Source organism: Zootermopsis nevadensis, unplaced genomic scaffold, assembly GCF_977971745.1.
Source record: "Zootermopsis nevadensis isolate Lab colony 2312 unplaced genomic scaffold, Znev_1.0 Znev_ptg000040l, whole genome shotgun sequence".
Lineage (NCBI taxonomy): Eukaryota > Metazoa > Arthropoda > Insecta > Blattodea > Termopsidae > Zootermopsis > Zootermopsis nevadensis.
Genome location: NW_028259172.1, coordinates 1581926 through 1607787, shown reverse-complemented (window position 1 = coordinate 1607787; position 25862 = coordinate 1581926). Strand labels below are relative to the sequence as shown.

The following is a 25862-nucleotide window of genomic DNA, read 5'->3' as shown; positions in this document are numbered from 1 at the left end:
GGTTTGTGGCGCCGTGTAGTATGGTAGAAGTATAAGTTTACCAACGTTTCAGAGGTCCTTGCTGCCACCATCATCAGGGCGATGAATAAACACCATTGACGTTTGTAAAATTCTACCAGACTTCACAGCGCTCTACAACCAAGACGACAGCCATCTCTAAAATAATATTAATATATAATACAAAAGAATATGAAGGTAACTCCAGTCATGTATTTATTACACCTAGTAACTAGAAACTATTTTAACGGGACAGCACGTTTGCACAGAAGAACCAATTAAATCAGACCGTCAATTACACACAATGTGTCATTAGCAGCCACAACTCTAAAACACCTTTGGTGGTATCACAAACACTGGAATAATAATGAATACGTTGACAGACTCTGGGACTTAATGTTTTGTTGTGTTATAAGGAGCTCAATGAGCTATGAAAACCGGCTACTACCCAAATTCAAATCCAACCTCCACGACGCCCACTCCATTATCTTCAGAGAAGCCCTGAATTCGGTGTGCAGGTAATGCCACTGTCAATATTTACGTTGGGTGAGATTAAGTTTAGGTTTCATTTATTTTGTGTTACTAAGTGCGAATAAATGCAACTGTTTAGTCTACAGAAGCTGTCACTAAACTGCATGTTTCAAGGCCATGGAAGGACTCGTCCCCTTACCGCGTGGCTCTAGGTAAACAGCACAGCGTTGCCAGATTTGCAATGTTGCGAGCTCCAAACTGCCTCCACTCTTAAGCAAGCGGCCACATTATTCTGTCGTTGCATCGTGTCGCATCAACCCAGAAGACAGTCACATTCAATTTTAAAATTCTTCCTTTCCCAGTGCACTGAAATGATTTGACAGACAAAAGGCAACGCTGCATGGGCCGCGCAAGCGTAGTAACGATTGCCGCGCACTGGCGTGACGTCATCTAAACGATGTGTCTTCACTTCTCGTGGAGATAACGCAATCACCCCAAGGACAATACAACACGTACTAGCCTGATAGCCGTATTACATTGTACCATGTGCCCAGACTAACATCAGCTCATCATTAATCAATTAGGCCCACTAATTATGCAGCTGAACATTGCCACAATACCAAATCAATCATGTCAGCTATAGGCCTTTCAAGTGGCCATAATTCATTAATAATCTCACTTGATTATCAATTAATTATATATACATACATATAGTGTTACATTCACTATACATAAACTGAGAGTGTTCACAAGGAGTATATCTTGGTTTACAACCAAAAAACAAAAGTCAACCTATCAAGATTGTCTAAAAAATTAACCCCCTTTGCTATTTTTGATTATACTGGGTTACTTAAACAATTCTGACCTAGCGGCCATAGTGTATTATCTGAGAGTATAATCTCGGTAGCCACTTTGGGAAGGGGGATGTGAAAGAACGACAAACATCCGGACAGACTGTAACACGATGAATATTCGAACCACGTAAATTCTCTATCCAGATAACCAACCTAATTGATTGGTCACGTATGACGACAACTATATAAATAAAAACTACAATGCACGCTTTAAATTTTCACTGTCAGATCACATATACGAGGTGCGATCAGAACGTTTCCAGACTGTGTCAATAGAGGGCGAACCGGATGTAGTACGAGCTTCTGCCGCTAAGGGGTTGGGCCTACATTCATAGTGAATCAGTGTGCCAGCCGGCATCATAGAATTAGCATTTGTTTCTTAGTTACGGGCGTTTTGGTAGTGCATTACACCGACCCTCCTGCGATTTCGGAATGGCGTGTGCATCAAATTTTGCCAAAGACTCGCCAAAACGGCTACGGAAACCTATGAAATGCTAAAGCAAGCATTTGGGGAGTCCGCAATGGGTCGTGCACAAACTTTTGTGTGGCATTCACGTTTTAAAAATGGCCGAACCTCTGTCGATGATGACGAGCGTTCTGGACGACCATCTTCGAGCAAAACGCCCGAAAATGTTACGAAGATCGACGTGATACCATCAACGACTTGTGCGACATTGTTGGGATAGGCTATGGGACCTGTCAGCTGATTCTAAAGGAAGAACTCCACATGCGACGCATCCTGTCTGAGGACCAGAAGCAGAATCGACTTATCGTTTGTCAGGAGCTCAAAGATCTTGCAAGAACCGACCCCAACTTCCTTTCTAAGCTCCGTGTGACTTCTTCCTCTTCCCAAAGATGAAAATTCAGCTAAAGGAAAGGAGATTTGAGACGATAGAAGAGATTCAGGCAGAATCGCAGATGGTGCTTGACAGGCTGACAAAGAAAGATTTCCAGGGATGCTTCCAGGCTTGGCAGCGGCGCTGGGATCGTTGTGTTCACTCCCAGGGGAACTACTTCGAGGGTGATGGATGAATTTAATACCTGAGATAAGTGTACGGGTTTTTATACGCGCAGTCTGGAAACCTTTCGATTGCACCTCGTATTAACCAATTCGCTATGTCCCAATGTTGACTTATGTAATTATTTATCTTGCTGAAATGTATTTATTATTGTCATTGAAATTGTGTATACATCTTTTTGAGACTTTTATAGTATCATGTTATTTCTTATTAAAATGTTTCTTTTTAAGTAATTTGTAATCGAAAGTACTTAAATCTGGGTTTTCGATTTGTTGTTACTGTACTTTCTCTGGTGTAAACTACCTTTTATTCTGCCTCTTGTTCCCTTCTGCTGCTCTGTGCTTTGGACTGGACCAGTTGCATTCAAATTCCACAATAAGCGACAGAGCGCTTGAAAGATGCTGGTCGACGCTTCAACGTGTGAGTTGGCATCTCTTTCGTTGTGTATAGTATTCTTCCATTACCTATTATTATTATTATTAATATTAATATTATACAATAGGAATTGCGGGGTAATTGTATCTATAAGTACTGTCGTGTGTGTTGTTATGCAATCGGTGTCACTAACGTCTAGCTGCATGTATGTTTTTTCTCTTATTTTGCATTTATATAAACGATATTAGACTATGATGCAGCTAGGTACGTTGAGGGTGTATGAGAACAAATTATCGAGATTCATAATTAAAAATAAAACAAAATCCATGGCATAACAGCTCCAGAGAGCCAAAGCCGACTAGCTTGACTGCTGGTCTCACGTTCACATGCCTAAGTAGAGGTGAACGATCATCCAACCAGATATAGGGTGACGTGTGGTCATCACGACGAACCCCCAGCCACTGCTAGCTCTGCTGACCGGATTACGCTACTCATTGTAGCTCCCCAATTTCCTCACGATTCTGGATTGGCACCGGTCCCATACACTGGTCGAAAGCTCATGAGAAAATTTCTTCTCCCTCGAGACTCGAACCAACGCGCATTTCTTATCGCCGGTCCGAAGCATGATGCCTCAGACCAAGCGGCTAGTTGTATTAAAATTGATTAACACGAGAACAGATAAAATTACGTGACGTAATGTGTCATGGTTTGTATTTTTCACCCGTGACTGTAATTAATTCCTTTGGGATAAAATTTACGGTATGTGTTTCTTACGTGGAGGAAAAGAGAAGTGGTATACAATTTTGGTAGGAAATTATCGAGGGAAAAGACTACTCGGAAACCAAGACGTAGATGTGGGATTAAGATAAATGGGATGTGAGATGTTGACCAGGTAAGAAGTTAGCCATGAAAGCGTATAGGTTTCTTGGATGTAGAGCTCCACGCATTTTTATGAACAACACCTAATATCTAAAGACACTACTTCCTTTTTTTCTTAAATGTCCTTTTCTTTACAGGTGATGTAGCCAGTTTTTTTTATAAAGTCTTATACTTTAAGGTGGCAAGATTCTTAATTCAGTGATTCTGCTATGTAGTGTCAAAGAAGTGTTCAGTACTGCTATTTTTCGTAGTGTTTATTACAAGGAAAGTAAAAAGGTAGTTAGCCTGATTAGCATTTTTCTATTGAAAATTTGGTATAGTATTTTTAGTCCTACTTGAGTTCGAGATTCAAAGGTAAGATTAGTGGCTTACACATGGTTTATTGTAATGTTGTCAATCTATTGTAGACGTTCTGTTCGTGTTCGTTGTATTGTAACTGTAGTGTAGTTTATATTTTGCTCAATTTCGTGTATCTAATAGACAGCTTCTCAGACGATTTGGTTAATATTGAAAGTCTAGACATATATACCATAAAATTACGGCCAAAGTGTTTGATTAACCCTCTTGTTGTCTGTTCCTTAGTAAACTGCGTTCTCACCCAGATATATCTTGCTCGCCTTATCTAAAAACGTAAGAAGGAAAATATTTTCCTCAATACCTCCAGACAGAGGATAACTCAGTCAGCATAATGGCTGACTACGGTTTTGACGACCGGGGTTAGAACCCCGAAAGGGGCAGTCGAATTTTTCTCTAGTCTTTGCGTCCAGACCGTTTCTGGGGCCCACCCATCCTCCTATCAAATGGGTACCGGGGTCCTTTCCCGGGGCACACCACTTACCTCCATCTAGTGCAGAGATCAAGAATGAGTACATGGCTTATATAGGGCAGCTTTACTTTTACTTACGTTCAGACGAATGTAGGGATAATTCCATAAGCACAAACCCCGTAACCACATGGCTTAGAACCCTGAAGCTCGTAGCAACATAAACGAATTGGGGATTACTGATAGAAATGGGCAGATTTGCTTGAAGGTCGTGTAACCACCGCATTTGTGTCTCCAGTGGCTGCTGTATTTTGACGACAGTTTAATTAACCTTCTAAAGCCGAATGAGTGAGAGAGGTAGGAAGGGTTGAGGGAACCGCTCGTCTACCTGGTGAGAGCAGGATGGAAAGAACGTAAAACGCCCGAAGACAAAAATATACAAGAAAACATGTGGTTTCAGAGGAGAGAAACTGGGGACAGTGTCACTGAAATCCATTCGAATTTAGAATTTGTACAATAACAATGGGAGAGCGACATTTGGTAAAATTGTGATTGGGGGGAGCTACTTTAAGGCGTTATTTTGATATTAATATCAGGTGGGATACGTCAGAAGGATGCAGTGCAACGTGAAATTAGTGTAACAAATTAGCATTTGCTCCAGTAACCAGGAAATGCTAGTCTTCATGAGATTTAACAATCACAAAGATCAACTGGTTAATGTTTTTTTTATATATATCTTAATTGCGTCATGCTTGTGTTCTTCAATATAATAATTTATTCACCGTCTCTACACAAGCTTAAAGATTGTTAAAATCACATAAAATTATAACATTTCTTCATTTGATATTGTTACATTTTAAAATGACGACATGTTTCGATGTTCATCCCATCATCGTCAGGTCTATCAATTAAAATTAAAATCTGTTGCACTTGCTGCCCTGCGTATACTGATTTGTTCTACCCGTTAGATTTTTATTTGTTTGACTTCCAGGCCTCTTCCATTAAACTTGAAGGCTGCGCCTGGATGCCTTAAATCTGCAAAATCAATTTTAATTTTCAAAACGTGATTCTGGATAATGACATAGGAAATAGAATAATTTTAAAGAGTTATTATGCAATATATCGTAATACAAGCAAAAGAAAAGGAATCACAAAATAGTATTTAAAGTATTAAAACATACCGGGTTGTATGTGATGTGCGTGTCCGATATTACGGAACGGTAGACTGCGACTAAGCTGTGTGTACCGTGTGTGGCTATATATATTGAGTGAAAGTTGTTCAGGGGGTTGGGTCGATGGACTGTAGAACATTAAATATCAAAAACAAAATAATAAAATAAAAATATTACTAAACAAAATACGAAACGAAGATAATAACGAATACAAACATAACGAACCATCACACCATTTCGCATGTCGCGTAAAGAACCTAACAAATATTCAATTCACACAAAACGAATATAATTTACTAAACAAAGGTTTAAAATACAATTTACATCACAAACAAAAAACATGGATCACAAATCTAGCACTGGAAGCAGAAACTGCAATAAATCTAATCCCTATACAAAAACAAGACCACATACGACACAAAATAGCTGACAAAATTGAACACCTAATTAAACAAAACAAAAAGAACGATCAATATAATAAAACACATATTAACGAATGGAAATTAATAAAAAATATCAAACAAAAGTTACAACAAAATAAACTAACAATTACACAAGCAGATAAAGGAAAAACCATCATAATACTCTCTATAGAACAATACCAAAAATACATTACTCAATTTATAAACAAAAATGAATTCACACAACTAACACAAAACCCAACACCAAAATACCAAAAGGAAATACAAAAAATAACCCAAAAATGTAATAACATTTTTAACCCTCCCAAAACACAATACTATAATCACAGCGCCACCGCACCAATCATCACAGGACAAATTAAACTACATAAGAACCCATATTCTATCAGACCATTAATAAATTGGACATCAGCCCCTGCATATAAAATAGCAATAAAAATATCAAACATTTTAAAAGAATACTGTAATCTACCAAATACGTTTAACATAACAAATTCTATAAAATTAATAAACGAAATCCAACAATTGAATTTTCATAATAATAAAAATATACAAATTTGTTCTTTTGACATCAATAATATGTATACAAATATTCCAACAGTCATGCTACGAGATATTGTAAGAGATATTCTAAATAGACAAAATATAAATACAGATCTAATAAATGAAATTACAAATATAACTAATATTATTATTAACCAAAATTATTTCCAATTCAACAATGAATATTGGAAACAAGAAACAGGATTACCCATGGGAGCTCCCACCTCAAGCATATTATCTGAAATATTCTTGCAATATCTCGAGCATGATTGTATAGTAAATATATTAAACAAACATCAAATCAAATACTACAGTAGATATGTTGATGATATACTCATGATTTTTGATGCAAAAAATACAAATATAAAAAATGTTTTAAATGAATTTAACAACATAAATCAAAATATACAATTCACTTTAGAAACAGAACAAAATAACAAATTAAATTATTTAGATCTAACTATAATACGAAACGAAAATAACTTCGAATTCAAAATATACAGAAAACCCACAAATACAAGCACCATAATTCATGCCTCTTCATGCCATCCAAATGAACATAAACAAATGGCTATCAATTACTTAATAAATAGAAAAAATACATATCCCATAACCACAATAAACAAACAAATTGAATGTAACATAATAAAACAAATTCTAATAGAAAACGGATATAATAATTACGAATTAAAACCCAAAAATAAAATAAACAATGTAAACAACATAAATGAAGACGAAAACGAAAATAAACAAAACAAATGGGCCACATTCACATATATAGGTAAAGAAACCAAATTTATAACAAAAATATTTAAAACAAATAACATAAAAATAGCATTTAGAACAAAAAACACAATAAAAAACATCTTGAAACAAAAGCCACAATTAGACACAAAAAATCAATATGAACAACCAGGAATATATAGGTTAAAATGCAATGATTGCCCGTTAACCTATATAGGCCAAACCGGACGCACTTTCAGTCAAAGATACAAAGAACATATAACAGCAATTAAACACAATAAAGACCATTCAGCATACGCAAAGCATATATTAAACACGGGACATGCATACAACAAAATAGAACACACAATGGACATTATAAAAATAGTACAAAACAAACGACACAGAGACACAATAGAAAAGTATCATATACAAAGAACACATAAACAAAATATTGCACTAAACGACAACAACATCTACGTGAACAATCCAATATTTAATGTTCTACAGTCCATCGACCCAACCCCCTGAACAACTTTCACTCAATATATATAGCCACACACGGTACACACAGCTTAGTCGCAGTCTACCGTTCCGTAATATCGGACACGCACATCACATACAACCCGGTATGTTTTAATACTTTAAATACTATTTTGTGATTCCTTTTCTTTTGCTTGTATTACGATATATTGCATAATAACTCTTTAAAATTATTCTATTTCCTATGTCATTATCCAGAATCACGTTTTGAAAATTAAAATTGATTTTGCAGATTTAAGGCATCCAGGCGCAGCCTTCAAGTTTAATGGAAGAGGCCTGGAAGTCAAACAAATAAAAATCTAACGGGTAGAACAAATCAGTATACGCAGGGCAGCAAGTGCAACAGATTTTAATTTTAATTGATAGACCTGACGATGATGGGATGAACATCGAAACATGTCGTCATTTTAAAATGTAACAATATCAAATGAAGAAATGTTATAATTTTATGTGATTTTAACAATCTTTAAGCTTGTGTAGAGACGGTGAATAAATTATTATATGGTTAATGTTATCTAAGGAAAATAATAAATGTTAATTATGATTATCATATAAAACATATAATAAGGAATAAATTATATGGGAAAAGTGAAAAGTTCTTGAATGGTAGAGCAGGTGGTATATGCAGGTCAACTTATCAATGAACGTTAAAGAGTTAATGGCTACATATTTTCTTAAAACCATATATTTTCCTAGCATACGTTTATTTACAATCTATATAATATTTGTGGAGAATGTATCAGAATTGTGACAGAAACCGAACTTTTATATGGCCTCTAAACTATCAGTACGTTATATCAATTTCTTGTCCAATACCGTGTAGCTCTCAAACGATCGACATTATTGCCAGTCATATCATACAGCATTTAATGTTTCTCTCTCTCCAATTTCTAGCACAAAATAAAATTTATTCTTATCTCTTCCAGTTGCTGGGTATTTTTCTATGTATTTTGATGCATAGTTTCGTAATTATAGTTCATCCTTTCCTGTCTCTACAATATTTTGATTTAACATTTCATAATGACTTCAGATCTCGATACTCATACATACACGATATTGCAAAAGCCTGTCTTCTTGCACAGGAGATGACGAATGTGTTCCTCTTGAATTTGTCGTGAGATAACTACTTTATGTATTTTCACAATATATCGTAAGTAGGTTCTGACCTACCATGTCCCAGTTAACTCGTTGGTAACCAATGACATCTCGCTCTAAGAGAAACTGCTTACTCAGGTAAAAGTCTGCTACTGACTTCACAAAATTACAATCTGTTACAACAACAAATATAGTAGGTCCACTTTAAAATATGTTACTATCAATTTCTATCAAATTCTTACCTTCAGTTTCCATTATCATATTCACCATCTCACTCCACACTTTTTGAACTATTCAATGAAAAGAGCGTAGCGAAATAGCCTCAAATCAATCAGCCAGAGAACTTATCTAAATCCACGGTAAAAGCTCTTTCAACACGATTGGTATTCTCTACTGACTAGAAGTTCCATGTTATGGAACCAGATAGAACGGTCCGTGACGTATGCAGCCGAGTAGGTCATCAGCTGGAATTCCAGCAGACCGAAAAACATCGTATTCATTATGCTTTAATGTAAACTTGATGTGGCCTAAGCCTGTTATAACATAATAACAGAACAAGTATATGAATAACAATACCACGAAAAGTGTAGAAGCGGAACGCACACGTGTGAGAAATATATTTGTATAGTCGGCGCAGTGGTTTTTGGCCGGTGGAGAAGCTGGCGGGCGGGCCTAGTCTGTGTACCTGAGGTGGCACGGTCAGCGTATTTCTTTTGTTTGGGCGTTCAGTCCGATAAGCTCCTCGGTGCAGTCAGCATTATACTATCGCACTAGTGACTCGCTCCTAGCCTTCCCCTTGAAAATTCCACCGGCCAAAAACTACCGCGCCGACTATACTAAAGACCAATTTTCTTAACTGAGAAACGGAAGGGGGTTTAAGCATGCGCACAACACGTCTGCTGGGCCACCTACGTAACAGGTATTTACTTAACTCTAGCGGATATTACATGTACTATGTTATACTCATAAAACTAACCAGTGTTCCAAATATTTAACCAGTCAGTATATTTTAATTGATATTTAGCGTTTTAAAACAAGCCGAAAATCTGTTACATAAAACGTAATTTCATGCTTTTAAGATCGATTTGAATGGATTCGGGCCGAGCGAAGAACGTTGGGATAACGTAAAGCGTAGCACGAACTAATTTTCGAATTGTTGTGTCTCGATACAAATGTGTTAGACAAGGCTTGAGAGAAGATAAGGTACGAAAGGGACAGAAAATGAACTGGGGAGAGAATGATGATAAGATGAACAAATGAGAGTTATAAAAAGAAATGAAGGAGGAATAGAGTAAAAGTACGAAGGAGATAAATGAATAAATAAGGAGAGGAATGAGGAAGAGCATGCAAAAGAAAAGAATACGACAGGAAGGAAGCAAAGGAAAAACATAAATAGGACGAACAGAGAGGGTGATGAACAAAATCATTGCATGTTAAATTTCAACAGACTTTTGATACAGGTGACATGACAGAAGAATTTTCTTACAGGCGTTAGTATTTTTCAATTAGTTCAGATATTCCTTGCTTTAAAGAAACCCCAAAGTTTTATCACAGTGTTTGTAAACCCTTGCTAATCGATCTTTCAAACAATTCCTAACAAGCTACATTTTTAAAGTGAGTATTTGTAACACCATGCCCACCCCGCAAGCGGGAGGTCCTTCACAAGGCAGCAACATGACTTCCCGTGTCTGAAGAACATCGCGAAACAACTTCCGTACGTTGCCTCTGCAATATAACAACAGGTGGCTTGCATTCAGCGAAGATTTAGGATTTCACTTAAATTAGAACACTCGTCAGCAATCAGACCGCCTGAAGTGCAGGGCGAACAGAACACAGTCAGTGATGCACAAATCACGCAAAACTAATGGACAGGCATGCACCTGGTGTAAACTTTACAGTGACCAGAGTCAGTAAATATAAAACCAACACTTTTGAGGGATCAGGTCAATGCGCCTATTTACCGGATCATTAATTACGCTACAGCAAAAATTGAAGCGTAAATGTTGTAGCCACTACCAAGCGACATTATATTTGTGGAATGAATAACACTACAGAGCGTGTCGGATAGATCGATCAAGTATTTCTCGCAATTAAATGACTTACTCTGTAAGTATCAAAGGATTTTGTCATTTCGTTCCTGTATTCTGTGTATAAAAGACCTACATCAGTAAAATTTAGCTTACACTACATTTTAACTTAATTTAATCTGTTTATCGTAAATGTACTCAATAAACAACTGTTTGTATGTTGCGTAATTAAACGAAATCAATTAAGAAAAACACTACAAGTGTGTGCAATATTTCAGTTTGTTTAGAGACATTATATGAAACGTACGAATTATTCCATGTATACTTATAAATGTCTTAATATTTTTTTTCGAATTTATTAACTTGTTCCGTAAACATTTATAAGAAGTAAACCCTGCAGTTGATGCAGCGTTACTAGGTTATATTTATAAGTTTTTGTTTAAAAATTAATATTCTTCTTCCTACTGGGATTTCAGATTCTCACGGCGGCAAATATGAACATGGAAGCCCTGATAAAGGAGGCAGTGCGCACCTATAAAATGTCAATATAATTCTACGAGACTATTCGACGCAGTATACCAGAAGATTCTCATCTTTAAATTTTATCAAATATTATTTAAATAGCTCAGATTGAGGAACAGATAACGAATGATTTAGGACGAGTTTGGAAGAGAGCAGAGGTGACTTGTTTATAAGGTAAATTCTTCTCATTAAAATTGTTTGTAGAGACTGAGTAAAAGAGGGGAAATCGTCTGTATCCGAGCTACGATTTTAAAGTAGGGCACACGAGATACAAAGCATGAGTTCAGGACACAGGACAGCGATGTTCAGTACAGGACGTTCAAGTCAAGAAATGTAAAAAAAGAAAAGAATCTCATATTTGCTAACATCCCCAGATCTCGACAAGTTTCAGAAGAATGTTTTCCGGGTTCCAGGCCGTAAAATTCCACGACTTCCAAACTCACCCTACTGAAAATAAAGCAACGTCAAGGTATGTTAATGCGTTTCGAATTTCATCTGTAGGGAATTCACACAGATCCATGAGACAATATTTATGGCTTTCCCGAGAATTTCCGCAGAACGAACATAACTTACAATGCAAAAGTCACTGAAGACTGCACACGAATTTAGCATGACGGAGGGCAGTTCAATTTTATTTGTACTATAAACATATTTAAATTACGCCAATGGGGACTGAACAGAAGAGAAGAATATAAATAGTCTGTGAAGTTAACGTGGTCAATAACACGTAATGTGAACGCAAGAAAACGGGTTACCAATAAAAAAATTAAGAATATAAACCAAAAGGGCGGAGTAAAATAGGAAAAACCTAAAATCCGATGGACACATTGGACTAAAATGGTAATGGGCCAGTCCCATTGCCTGAAGATGAAAATAAAATATATCTGATCAAGCATTAATGTAATAATATTTCAATGAATAAACAAATTAAACCAGTAATCGTAAAGGAATAAAACAAAGTACATGTCATAAAAAATAAGACTCCAAATGCAACATTTTTATTCTTGGCATAAAAAATCTGTAATTTAATGAATAAAGACAAACTATAAATAAATTATTATAATATCCAACCCAAAATAAATAAAAGTAATGATAACAACATACCAACTCACACTACGCCACGTTAATTTAATTGGATATTTAAAAACCTTCATGCATTCAATGAACAATTCCACATTCCAAATATGTTTCATAATTATAAATTAAAGGATTTAAATATATAGAGAATGGGCTCAGGACGTCTTCTACACAAGTTTCCCATCTAAAGCAGGCAACCGGGGAAGTCGAGATGGGCGCTTAATGCATCATGCATTGCGAAAACGTAAAATATGCGTAAAACGCTAGTTTTAAGCCCGAAGAAATGGGACAACTCGACCGATCTGGGCGTAAGTGTGAGGATAATATTAAAATGGATCTTTAGGAAATAAGGTGTTAGGGTGTGGACTGGATTAATGTAGCTCAGGATAGGGCCTGTTCGCAGCATGTTGTGAACACGGTAGCAAAACTCAGAGTTTTACAAAAGGTAAAGAACGGAAAAATTGGAATGTTTAAACTTCCTCTAGACGTTGCAGAAAGAAAAACAACTGAATGCTTGTTAACCGGGATAAAACTGTATCCTGAATTCTCAAAAGTAATGGAGATTGTAAAGAGGGTAGACGCTCTAAGGAAGAGTACCGTAAAGCGAGTTGCTGTTTCCCGTAAGCACAATGTTATAACTGAGGGTTACGTTCCTGAAAACAGACAAAGTATAAAAAAAAAAAATAGAAAAATATTTCCTTAAACGAAACATGCAGACAATAGAAACAAATTATTACACATGCTTGAAAAGAAATATGTCCTCTAACAACAACGCGAAAGCAAACAGATTTCTTGGCTTCAAATTTATCTCCTTTGGATTAAGAGACTTCAGGTCTCTGAAGTGGATTGAGGCACATTTTATGGAGACCGAAGAAAAGACGTTGGGATTGGGGGGGGGGGGGTCATCAGGATTCTCCGCGTAATCATCAGATAGGAGGGTTATGTTGGTTGGGGATTTGGGAGGGATTTTTTGAGGGGATTTTTTATGTGAAGGGTCCAAGTTTCCAAGCTGAGGGTAAACGTTTCGTTATAAGAGTTCGTATGAGCAAAATTTCGTAATGTTAGTTTTCCTAAAGCGAGGATCGACTGCACTCTAACGTCTACACGATGATGCGTCAGCGTCATGACGGGGCTAATACCAACCTCCCCCACCCACTTGACCGAGTTTTTACAAGTTTAAAGCGTAAAGTCATTCTAACTATACTCTTTCTGAAGGTGTGATAATTTAACTTACCATCTATATTAAACCGGTTATTATATAAACCACTTTCAGCTTTAATTGATTCGACATTTTACTCACAGAATACAGGAAGATAAACTTTCCCCTGATGTTCATTAACCACGATTCCATGAGGATATATGGGGTGTTAGGTACAGCTCCACTCTTACTTAACCGCGGAATTAGATCGAGGTGGGTGGTCAGTCTCACGCTCCGTCCACTTTCTCCTCAGGGAACAAAAACCCCGAGTACCCACTGGTTAGAAGTCTGGGTGGACCTCAGAGTCATTCTGGGTGCGATACATAAGACAAACATGTCTCCCCCAGCTGGGAATTGAACCTCAGTCGCCCAGCCTGTAGCCTACCCATTTTATTGTTTGAGATACTTTGATTTTGCCGAAAACATTTTGGTTCGCGAAATACACAACACGTATCGTAAGTAATCCTTAACAGTCTGACTTATGTTACGGGAAATACAGGTTTCTATCTTACAGATAAAATTTATCGAATTTAAGAGTTAGAATAAAATAATTTTAACCATATGACTGAGATGTACAAATTCACTGGTAACAGATCCCGAAGGCTCAACAAACAAATCAAAATCAGGCTCTGGAATTGATTTTAAAATTAATTTATATCCAAATACATATTCGAACGCATACATGCCACACCTACGCGATATTCGTTTGGCGAATATTAATGACACTGTTAGTATATATGACTTGAGAGCAAAGAATGATAACAGTGCCTAAAAGATAATGAAATGGAGAAGATGTGGAAGGAAGCGGTCGTGGATTACTTTAAGATCCTATACCGGCGGGTGTTCGAAGGGAGTGAGGAAAGCTACGATAAAATTCTGTCAGAATAATGGTTCTGAGGGCAGAGATTTTAAACTGGAACCTCCGGAATATATAATAGGTGGGTTAAACACTCGACCGCAATGATTCACAAAAATAAAACTATTTACAATGCACTTCATTTAACTAATTGCTAATTCAGCAGAGGAGGGATGTTTCTTGACAGTTGATACTTGCAAATCCAATTTGAAAATTCCGAACACTTACGAACAAGGTTTAACCTAGTATTAAAAAATGAACGCCACTGGTTCTAACCAGTGCCAGTTCTATACAGTTCTATACCGTGGAACATAATCCCTTGTGACGTTTCATTCAGCTACATGTGAGGGAACGTGTCTTACTCATATTTAGAATCGAAATTATTCCTATTTTCATGAAGCTGAGGCAGTCGTTTTATTATAAAATTAAATATTATGTTAATATAAATGCAAAATATAAATACTTATTTTATACATGTTTAGAGACCCACGTTACTAAAAGTGATTTAAATTTTAATCAATTATACCAACATAAAGTGATCTGTTCCCACGATAAAATAACGAAACTCGTAAAACATAGATGTCCGTGTATTTTTTTCGCAATCTGCTTTTAATTAAGAACTTAAACTCATGAAAACAACTCAAAATTCACCAGCGGCGGTTTCATAAAATAATCGTATGCCTCCGTGTCTCTCGAGATTCTTCATTAAAATTAGCAACATTATTTCATTTTACGTTTCTAGCCAGATGCTTAAATAACTGAGTGTATAAAGTGATATTTGTGACAGTAATATTTTATTATAATCTGGTATACAAACAGTTACGACGGATAATCGGCGCTCTACTCTACAACGGACGTACCAAAAGGCAGGCAACCGACGCTGAATGTCATCTTTATATTATAATTGCATATTTTATTATAACTACATAATTACAGCATATGTTGTAAGTGTCCCCCGCCTTTCAGTAGACATATACACTTTCGTAGAATCTTCGAAGAGTTGTCCCGTTGATTTTCAAGTTGAAAAATGGTTGACTTATGACGTAATTGCACCTCGTGCCTGTTAAACTACTTCATACGACTGCGTTAGGGTCAAACAAACTATTCACTTGGGAGACAGAAGACCAGTGTTGCCACTGAACACGATAAACTGAAAATTCCCTATCCCATTAACAAAATATTTATATCTAATCTTCGGGTTGTGTGAATTTTGTTACATTCAGTATAAAGGCGGTAAAATCAAGGAGGATTCAATTGACTGGATATGAAGTCTGGATTGTATGAACAAAAAATGATTACAGAATTTGGGCGCGGAAACTTATCGGAAAGCAAAAGGTCACTAAGACATTTTTTAATCATAGAACTGGAACTTCATTTACAATTTTTATTGTATTAAACACACAGTTTTATTAAATGAAAGCGTAAAATAAAATGTCTCGGTCAATTTTAATGGGACCTCGTGAGCCAAATGGTAGCTGTTACGTATAATTTTTATTACACGAAAAGTCTCGTGTTATTAATACTAATATGCAGTATATACTTACATTGCGCCTCCAGACAACTTTGTACACCCATGGATTTGCGAGAATATAGCACTCCAAGTAGACATCTTCTCTGATGGAACTTCCATTAAGATTGCTTTCAAGTTCTAGTGCCGCCACGGGCGAATCTGTGAATAATAATGAATTTAGTTGAAAGGACAGCTTGGATTACCAGCAGAGTACGTTGTTAGGCAAAATATTAGTTATCGATTCCTACGACTGATTTTTAAAATATTCGATTTCGACAAATCAATAAAAACTCTAGACACTGACAAAAAATTTACTTATTTAACGACGTTCTCCCAACTGATTGTTATACAGAATCAAACGACAGGATTACATAAATTTGTTAAGAGGGTCTGAGGAATATCATGAAAAGTAATTAAAGTTGGCAGTCTCGAAATAGAGGTTAGAATCATTAAACTCCTGAATAAGAAGTAAAAGTGCTCACTAATAATGTATAATGAGCGGTAACTCACTATTCCAACAAGACAAAATAAGGCGCGAAAAATCATGTTATTTGTTATGAATCTTTGGCTGACCAGTATTTTTTTATAGGTTTCCTAATAGACCTACATATTGATCAATAGTCAATACTGTTTCGGAAGACTAAATTCTTTCTTTCACCAGGGTCATGTTTCGGGGTAACTAAAGGTTTCCATCAACGCCCTACTGGCAACAGCAAATCTGTCAAGGAAGGAACAGTGTCTGCTGAAGAAGATGTTCTTTAATCACGTCTGATGATACAGAAGAACAAAAATTATTTAACGAGTAGATATTTAAAGATAGAAACGTTCACAACAGCTTTTAGCAACTTTAAACTATTTAAAGTGTATGCTTAAAGGTGACCTACCCTATTTCAGGAAATATTTAATTGTGAAATGTAAAATAGCTTCCAGAAGATTAATCAATTATATCCAGTTTCCTCAAAAAGGAATTTAAGTGTCTCGTTGAGGATCCATGAGCAGAAACTGTAACCAAGTACAGATAAAATGTTACAGTCTGTCTGAAACCTTTATGGAACAAGTCAGTAGACGTTACTACTCTGGAACTCACGAGAACCATCTCAGTCCTACGTCACATCTGCTACTAAGATCTTATGCCCCGTCTCTCTTTATCGACCTCACTAGACTCAATTTCAGAAATACCTTTACTTGAATACCATGAAATATTACTATAAAGTTTAGGTTTCCGCTGTACTCAACTGAATGAAATACGGCCACTTCGTTATCACGAATTCACTTTGTCACGACGCGTGACGTGGAAGCAGTTTTTGTACCGTACAAACACGATATATGGCCGCCAGCCGCAACTGTACAGTCTAATACAAGACTAAAAAACTATGTATCAGTGGGCCACTAAATTTAATGTTCAAATACCATCAGTTGCTGGTTGGCTATAGAAGGCGCCAATTCATTTATTCTTATGAAGGACTTCAGCGCCATTTTATCTGTATTGGCCCACGGATTTTCATCCTGTTGTACCAATGGTTTCTATGTACTTTCCATGTACGATATTGGAAGAGTTTCCACAGTGTTATTGCAGGGAAATTCGAAAAATGCTTACATTTCTTAGAATTTTTTATTGCCCGAAAGTTTATCGACGACACGTATTGTTGGATATCACAAAACATTATTATTATTATTATTATTATTATTATTATGAATTGTTTAATTGGTCCACAAGCAGCCAAAAACTCGGATGCTTGCAGGCCAGATGAAACTGTAGTCACGGCTCGAACCACGAGATGGGCGGCTACAGTGAGTTGGGGTCGTGCGCACGCAGTAGTCGGAGCGACCCAAGAAGCACGGCCTTTTGCATCCGGCTGAGTAGTGCTTCAGCGTTACGCTGGCATGCCGGAATGAGCTTGATGTTAGCCAGCAGTGACGACTTGACTCCTCCAAGAACTCCGATTATGAGGACGATTAATTTGACAGTGAATCCTGGGTACAGCTGTCTTAGCTCAAACACAAGGTCTTGATACTTGGTCCGTTTTTCGGCCTCCTTCACAACTATGTTGGTTTCAGCCGGGGCCGAAAACTCGATGACATACATGGTGCATCCAGAGGTATCGATGAGAACGATGTCAGGTTTAGTGGCTGTTAACTGCCTGGTAGTTCCAATAAATTTTACATTTGTCGTTCTCAACGACGGACTCAATGTCCCCAGGAGCGTACGGCAAAACGGGTGTCTTATCTATGCCGTAAAAGTGTCTCAGGTGGTAGTAGAGTATGCGTAAAGCAGCGTTATGTCGATGAATGTAGGCGCAGCTGGCATAAAGATGCATCAACGTCTCTGGTTGCATTAGGCATGCCCTGCAGACAGTATCCACTACCCCCACACCCATCACCATTCGGCGGTACACAAGTGTGTTTACCTCACCATCTTGGCACGCTAAGATGAAACCCTCGGTTTCAGACTTTAGTCCAGCCGACCGTAGAAAGGCGAACGTCAGGTCTTTTGACAAGCCCATTTTTTCTACATTTTTGAAGAAGGCCCCATGCATGGGTTTGCTTGAGCAACAAAGTTTGCTCAGCCTTCTTAACAGTGCCCTTGAATTGATCTGACGCCGTCCAACTGAGCTGGTGTCGAAGTCAAATCCGAGGTCATTTGCTGCTCTCTTTGCCGCCTGAAATATAAACGCCCCTACACCCGCAGACTCATGCGAACATACGAATGTCAAAAGGGGGTCAGAGCTATTAATGATGGAATGAGCTGTGCCCAGAACTATCCTGTTGTGAAGATTCTCCAGACCCAAGAGACCTCTACCGCCAAGATGACGCGGGAGGTATATGCGTTGGACAGAAGATTTAGGGTGAAGACTTCGGTGCATGGTCATCATTTTTCTGGTGGCCCTGTCCAGGTTTTTCAACTCGTTAACTGTCCACTTCATTGCTCCAAAAGTATAGAGCAGGATCGGAACAGCAAGCATGTTGGTGGCAGTGACTTTGTTTCTACCAGAGAGCTCGGAACTCCAAATCTGTCGTAGGGTGTGTCTATACTTGCTGCACAGAGCCTCTTTGACCTTGGAGACATCTTGGACGTGACTCTCACTCACACCAAGATATGTATAGGACTCTTCGGCATCAAGATGGTGTATGATGCTTCCGTCCACGAGTTGCACGTCTTCGCCGAAATCCCTATTTCTTCCCCTTTTCAAATGCAGAACTGCACACTTGTCCAATCCAAATTCCATGCCGATATCCTGAGTGTATACTTGCACGGTGTTCAGTGCACTTTGAATGCCACTGTCGCTGGCAGCATAAAGTTTTAAGTCATCCATATAGAAAAGGTGTGTGACTTTGTGCTTACGGATGGACGGTGCACCGCACATGTAACCACGCTCACGTCTTAGCACAACGGAAAGAGGAAAAAGCGAGATGCAGAAAGGAAGAGGGCTCAAGCTGTCACCTTGAAACACCCCACGGTGATAGTAAACCAACTCGGTTGACACTACACGCGTCCCAGATGTTAGAATGAAGCGCGTTTTCCAGAGCGGTAGTAGATTTTCAATGCATTTCACTATGTCAGGTTGGACTTTCAGCACTTTGAGCAAGATGACAATCAGCTCATGAGAAGTTGTGTCAAAAGCTTTTTTGTAGTCCACCCAGGCCATTGACAGGTTGCGCTTATAATAGACCGCATCTTGACAGATGCATCTGTCAATCAACAGATTGTCCTTGCAACCTGCAATGCCACGTTTTGAACCCCGCTGCTCGTATACCTCTTTCCAGATAGGGTCGATATGGTTCGAGATGGAGGTGAACGCCTTGTATACAATATTAAGACAGGTAATAGGTCAGTAGTTTTCCGGATTAGACAAATCTCCTTTCTTCGGAATAAGAACGGTGCGCCCTTCTGTTAACCAAGGTGGAATGGGCTCTGTACCACACAAAAAAGATGTAAAGATACGAGATAAATGTTTGTGTGTGCTCGTGAAAGTTTTCCACCAAAAATTATTGATGGCATCTATTCCAGGAGCAGAAAAATTCTTTTTGCCAGTAAAGGCACGTTTCACATCTTGTTCGGTGATCACTAGGGGCACATCATCATCCTCTAAATGGCGATCGCAGAACTGCCTAAAGAGGCCAATGGCCGGAGAATCTGAGTTTAACGGAAATCTAGTTTCGTAGAGTTTCTTCCATTATTATTATTATTATTATTATTATATCCCATCTATTCACCACTTTATGGGGTATGTACTTCTATGTACCCGAGACAAACCTTGCCCCTGAGGTACATAGTGCAGCAGCCATTTCCGAATACATTCTGTTTTTAATATGTATTATATAGTTTTATTGTGAGGGATGACTGTGTATTTTACGACAGCGTCTTTCGAATGATGTATGAAGATCCTAAAATAGCAGTTTTCTGAAGTTACCTGATGTCGTCTTCGCCCAGGATGTTGGCCAAATATTTTCTGAGCGACCTGGAGACAGTTCCTGTTGCTTAGTATTATTATTATTACTCCCTTATTAACCTATATTTTTAATTTAAGTTTAAATAGTGCCACCTTTCCGTCCCTGTGGAAACAAACAGCTGTTGTTACCGTGTTTAAAAAAGGAAACAGTTCCACTGTTAGTAATTATAGACCCATCTCTATTCTTAATAACTTTTCTAAAGTATTTGAATTTATTGTTTACGATCATTTGCAAAAACATTTTAAGTACAGATTAAGTCCCACACAGCATGGGTTTCGTAAATTTAATTCCACAGCAACAAATTTGGTTACTTACCTTAATTCCGTTTTACCTTCAGTTAGTACTCAAGGACAAACTGATTATGTTTACTTTGATCTTACTAAAGCTTTTGACTTAGTTCCTCATAATATTCTTCTTGGTAAACTTAGAAACTTTGGACTATCACCCAGTTATGTTGATTGGTTCCATAGTTATCTTTCTGACAGGCAATCCTTTGTTCGTGTCTCTGGAACTCTTTCGTATCCTTATCGTGTTAAGTGTGGAGTGCCTCAGGGTTCCACCCTAGGCCCCTTACTTTTTAATATATTTATTAATGACATCTGCGACTCCATACATAATTCACAGTGCCTTTTATTTGCTGATGACTTGAAGATATATCGGAGTATTAGCGATGTTGATGACTGCAAACTGTTACAGAATGATATTTATTCAGTGCAAAATTGGTGTCTCGTGAATGGGATGCAACTTAATTTAAGTAAAACGACTGTTATATCGTTCACCCGAAAGACAAACAGTATTTACTTTACTTACAAATTGTGTAGCAATTTGGTGGCACGCTCTCATTGTGTTAAAGATCTCGGTGTTCTATTGGACTGTAAGCTATTTTCATCAGCACATTAACTACATATATTCACATAGCTTAAAAATGCTTGGCTTGATTCGGTACATTACTTCTTCCTTCTCCACTGTTCATAGCGTATTGGTCTTGTACAGTACTTTAGTCCGTTCCAAAATTGAGTATGCATCCGTTGTTTGGAACTCTATTACTAATACTGTTTTCTTTAAATTGGAAAGGATTCAAAGGAAATTTGTAGCTCTGTGTTACGCTAGATTCTTTAATGGCGTTTGTGCCTATAATTATGATGAAATATTAGTTAGATTAAATTTCTTATCGTTACATTTAAGGAGGAGGCTTTTGGATGCTCTTTTCCTCGTGAATGTTTTTAAAGGCAAAATTAGTTGCTCATCTTTTTTGATACAGTTAGTCTCTGCGTACCTACTAGGTCCATCAGAGTCTACTCTACCTTTACTGTACAACGTAATTTCAAGGTCAGTCCCTCTGCCAGATGTGTTTCTGCTGCCAATGCAGTCTGTAGGAGCATTGACATCTTTAACAAAGATCGCATTTTGCTTACGTAAGTTTTTTCTGTTTTGTTTTATTTAGTATTATTAATTGAATTATATGACTTAGGTATATTTAGTTTATTTACTTATTAATTATTTTGCATTAAATTAACACTGTTATTTTTTTGTTTTTGTATTGTATTGTTTGTATTGTTAGTGCTTGGCTGTTATTGGCCTTTTTGGCTGTTGTTCAGCACTTTAATAAATTAAATGAATTGAATTGAATTATCATCATCATCATCAATAGATGAATTGAATTAAATTGAATCACTTACCCACTGATTGATATTAAAAGTATTTACCAAGTGTTTTACGATAAATATTTACAATCTCAAATGTCCAATAACTGTGTATGAACTATGTTGGACAAATTCTATGTAGACTACAAGGATCTTCACTGTAAAGGGATATTTCCATTTAAAAAGCTGCAGATTATGGAGCCGGTATCTATTAGGCCCATCACTGATACTTCAGTTCCGGGATAGCTCAGTCAGTATGGTGACTAGCTACGGGCTGGACGACCCCCGACGACGGGGCAGAGGATTTTTCCTCTAGCCTCTGCGTCCAGACCGGCTCTGGGGCCCACCCAGCCTCCTCTCCAATGGGTACCGTGGTCCTTTCCCGGGGGTAAAGCCGGCCGGGGCGTGATGCTGACCACTCACCCCCATCTAGTGCCGAGGTCAAGGAAGAGAGGAGCTATACCTCCACTCACCCCAATGTGCCTACATGGCGTTAGTGGGACAGCTTTACTTACTTACTTACTGATACTTCAAGCTGAATGTAGATGCTATGGTTACATTTACATATACAATACCCGTATTACCTTCTAGTACGATACTTCTATCCCTCTTATGACATGAATAATTCATTTTAATCTCACATAACAAACAAGAGTCCGGTACACTCTGAATTTAAGAAAACGGCAGTGAAAAAATAGTATTGCCATTGAGTACCCACGCTTTCCAAACACGTCAATTGTGATTTTGGATGTACCTTCCTTTATATTAATTTACGGTATACTCAAATATATTGTTACAAAGCTCATACAGCCACACGTAACACTGCGCAGTCATAAACACATTAGCAGTGTGTATTTTGCTAAATATATAGCACACCATTGATTTAAGGCGCGTGAAATCTGAGCACTGGAACAAAGGAAAAAATAGACTAAATAAAGATCATGTTAGAACGATAAATTGCATTTAGACACCAAAGACCTTCTTGCGTAAACCCAGTCGGAAAAAGAATACCAGTTAGGCCACGAATGAGGCAACTGGACGGATACAAACTTGAGGTCCAAGCAGGTCATTTACTGGTGCATCTTCGGAAGCAGATGAGGAAACGTACGCTCGGCTTGTCAAATAATAGCTCACTTTCTTTATGGAACCCAAAGGCTCATCACCCTGTTCACAAAGGCCAACCACCGGACTCTATCCTGAGCCAGCTGTATCCAGTTCGCTCCATCGATTCCTATCTCCCTAAGGTTCTTCTTAACGTGTCATTCCATCTACGTCTAGGTTTTCCCAGCGGTCTCCTCCCTCCGGTATGCCTAACCAATACCCTGTAAACACCTCTTCCCACCTCTATGCGTGCTGCATGTCCCGCCCACCTCATCCTGCACCCTAACAATATCAGGTGATGAGTACAGGCTGTAAAACTCATCGTTATGCAATTTCTTATGATTCGTCTTCTTCCCATTTAGGCCTAAATATCTTCCTCAACACTGTTCTCAGAAACCCTCAATCTATGTTCCTTCCTCAAAGATAGAGACCAAGTTTCGTACCCATACAGCACAAGTGGCAAAATTACACTTCTGTGTATTTTAACCTGTAGTGTTTTCGGTAAGTGACAAGAGGACAAAAGATTTTGGACTGAATAATAGCAAGCATTGCCTGAATTTAATCTGCTCCTGATTTCGTGATGAATGTCATTCTGACTTGTTAGTGTCGTCCCCTGTTACTTGAATTCTGTCACATTTTCGAATGATTCATTAGCTGTCCTCATACTCTGGTTCTGTTATGAATTCTGATGCCGACAAGTGATCATATACTTTGTCTTCTCTGCATTTATTTGTAGACCAACATTCATACTGGCCCTAAAGAGTGTTTCTGTGTTCGCTTACATTTCGCTTAATATAAAGAACGTATACGTGAGTAAATGTTGTTCTTCTGTGTTTTTGAGCAGATGCCAATGTTTCGGTAGAATATACTGTCTCTGTATTCAGGGCTAAAAATGGACACATCTACACAGCGCCTAAACGCAGGACATCAACATCAGTTTCACCGTCGTTAAAACATCATATCCCAAACACATAATTATTTCACTAATTATTATTACTGGGCAATCACTGAAATTACGTCAAAGATCGTGTCTTATAAGGAGTTTCACTCACTGTTTAGTAATTTCTTAAAACAAAGTTGTAATGCGGTAGAGGTCGTAATTATAAGGGGGTTTGATTCTGATCTGAACACGTTCGTTCACACGTCCCTTGTTTATTGGCAATTAGCAAACTCGTGATATGTTGCTTTATTACATTCTCACTAAGACCACGCAGTAATTGGAGGGTAGGAAGTGCATCCAATATGCGTATACAGACTGTCTTGTTCAGTCAAAGACGGTGATAATGTTACACCACTCAGTCTCTAGCAATGCTACCTTACACGTTGTTATAGTACATTCAGGACATAGAATAGGCAATTTTCCTTATGAAATTAGTGTTTCAACAACGTACAGCGAGACAGCCCAGGCGCCAAACCTGTAGCGCAGGTATATTCACCTGAAGTTAATAACCATAAAAGCAAATTTTCCAAAATGAGTGTACCCTTTCTTTTTTTGTGTGCCTATAATAACTCGTGATTTAAATTTCTGAAAAAAGTTGTCAGTGGAACGACGGTTCCGGAGAATTTGACGTAAATACGGAAAGGAAGTTCATATATTGGCTTTATTCTAAATATTTCCTTTACACATGCTTTACAATTGAGATAAGTTTGATAACAGATGAAATAATTCTTGAGAAGCTGAACAACAATCAGTTTGTAGAGAATTCAATTCCAAATAGTTAAAATTCTCGACACATTCTGACCTCACAATTGTCTGCATATTCCAGACTATTTTCATTTCTTACATGTTACTCGGGGCGGAATTCATGGCTTCCTTGGCGTATACTGTGGCATGCGAAGTTCGAACTTCAGAGAATTTAATTTAGTACTAAAACAGTATGAAACCACTTTATTTGGTTGCTCACATAATAAAACATACCAGTGACGCAACAGATGAACTGAGGTCATTGCACTGTAGGACTCTTCATTAATTTCATTAGCAATGGTTCGTGAGTTTTCTATCAGGTCAACCACGCGTGAAGTCCACTCTGACAAACTTTCTGACGTATCAGAGTTCACTACAACGCCACGCAAAACAAGTCAAGAGAGCCATTGTTCACTTTAATGTCGGCGACACTGACAGAGTTATCATCCATGTGAATTGCAAATTAAAACACGAGGTAGACATAACATTGTCACAAAATGCAATGCTGTGTTACCTGCAGTAACTTTCAAGATGTGGCTTGAAATGTCTTTGAAATTATGGCACAGCGAAATTATTTTTGACGTAAATACGTCTATAAGGAAGGGTCATTCGGCAAAAAAGTGTGACGAAAAAGGGAAACGAAAAAGTGTAACCTGGTTACCTAGGAAACGTCGTGTTTACTCAGCATTGTTGGTACCTAGGAAACGTTACAATACATTACATTTCATTTCATTTCATTACATTACATTCATCTACCACAGAGCCATCTTAAGCGTAACTAATTCAAGTTGAATAAGCAATGTCTCAATCAAACTTATCTCAATTGTAAAGCATGTATAAAGGAAATATTTAGAATAAAGCCAATATATAAACTTCCTTTCCGTATAGACGTATTTACGTCAAATTCTCCGGAACCGTGGTTCCACTGACAACTTT

At 37.7% G+C, this 25862-nt stretch overlaps 2 long non-coding RNA genes across 2 annotated transcripts; one reads left to right on the top strand and one right to left on the bottom strand.

Moving 5' to 3' along the window:
- Positions 1 to 5287: 5287 nt before the first annotated feature.
- Positions 5288 to 6459, bottom strand: LOC147871766 (uncharacterized). The gene is made up of 2 exons (XR_015538365.1): positions 5540 to 6459; positions 5288 to 5393 (listed from the first exon to the last, which is right to left on the bottom strand). It is a non-coding gene; the product is annotated as an uncharacterized LOC147871766 (long non-coding RNA).
- An 86-nt stretch (positions 6460 to 6545) lies between these two features.
- Positions 6546 to 8099, top strand: LOC147871765 (uncharacterized). Its single transcript, XR_015538364.1, has 2 exons — positions 6546 to 7847; positions 7994 to 8099. It is a non-coding gene; the product is annotated as an uncharacterized LOC147871765 (long non-coding RNA).
- Positions 8100 to 25862: the final 17763 nt, after the last annotated feature.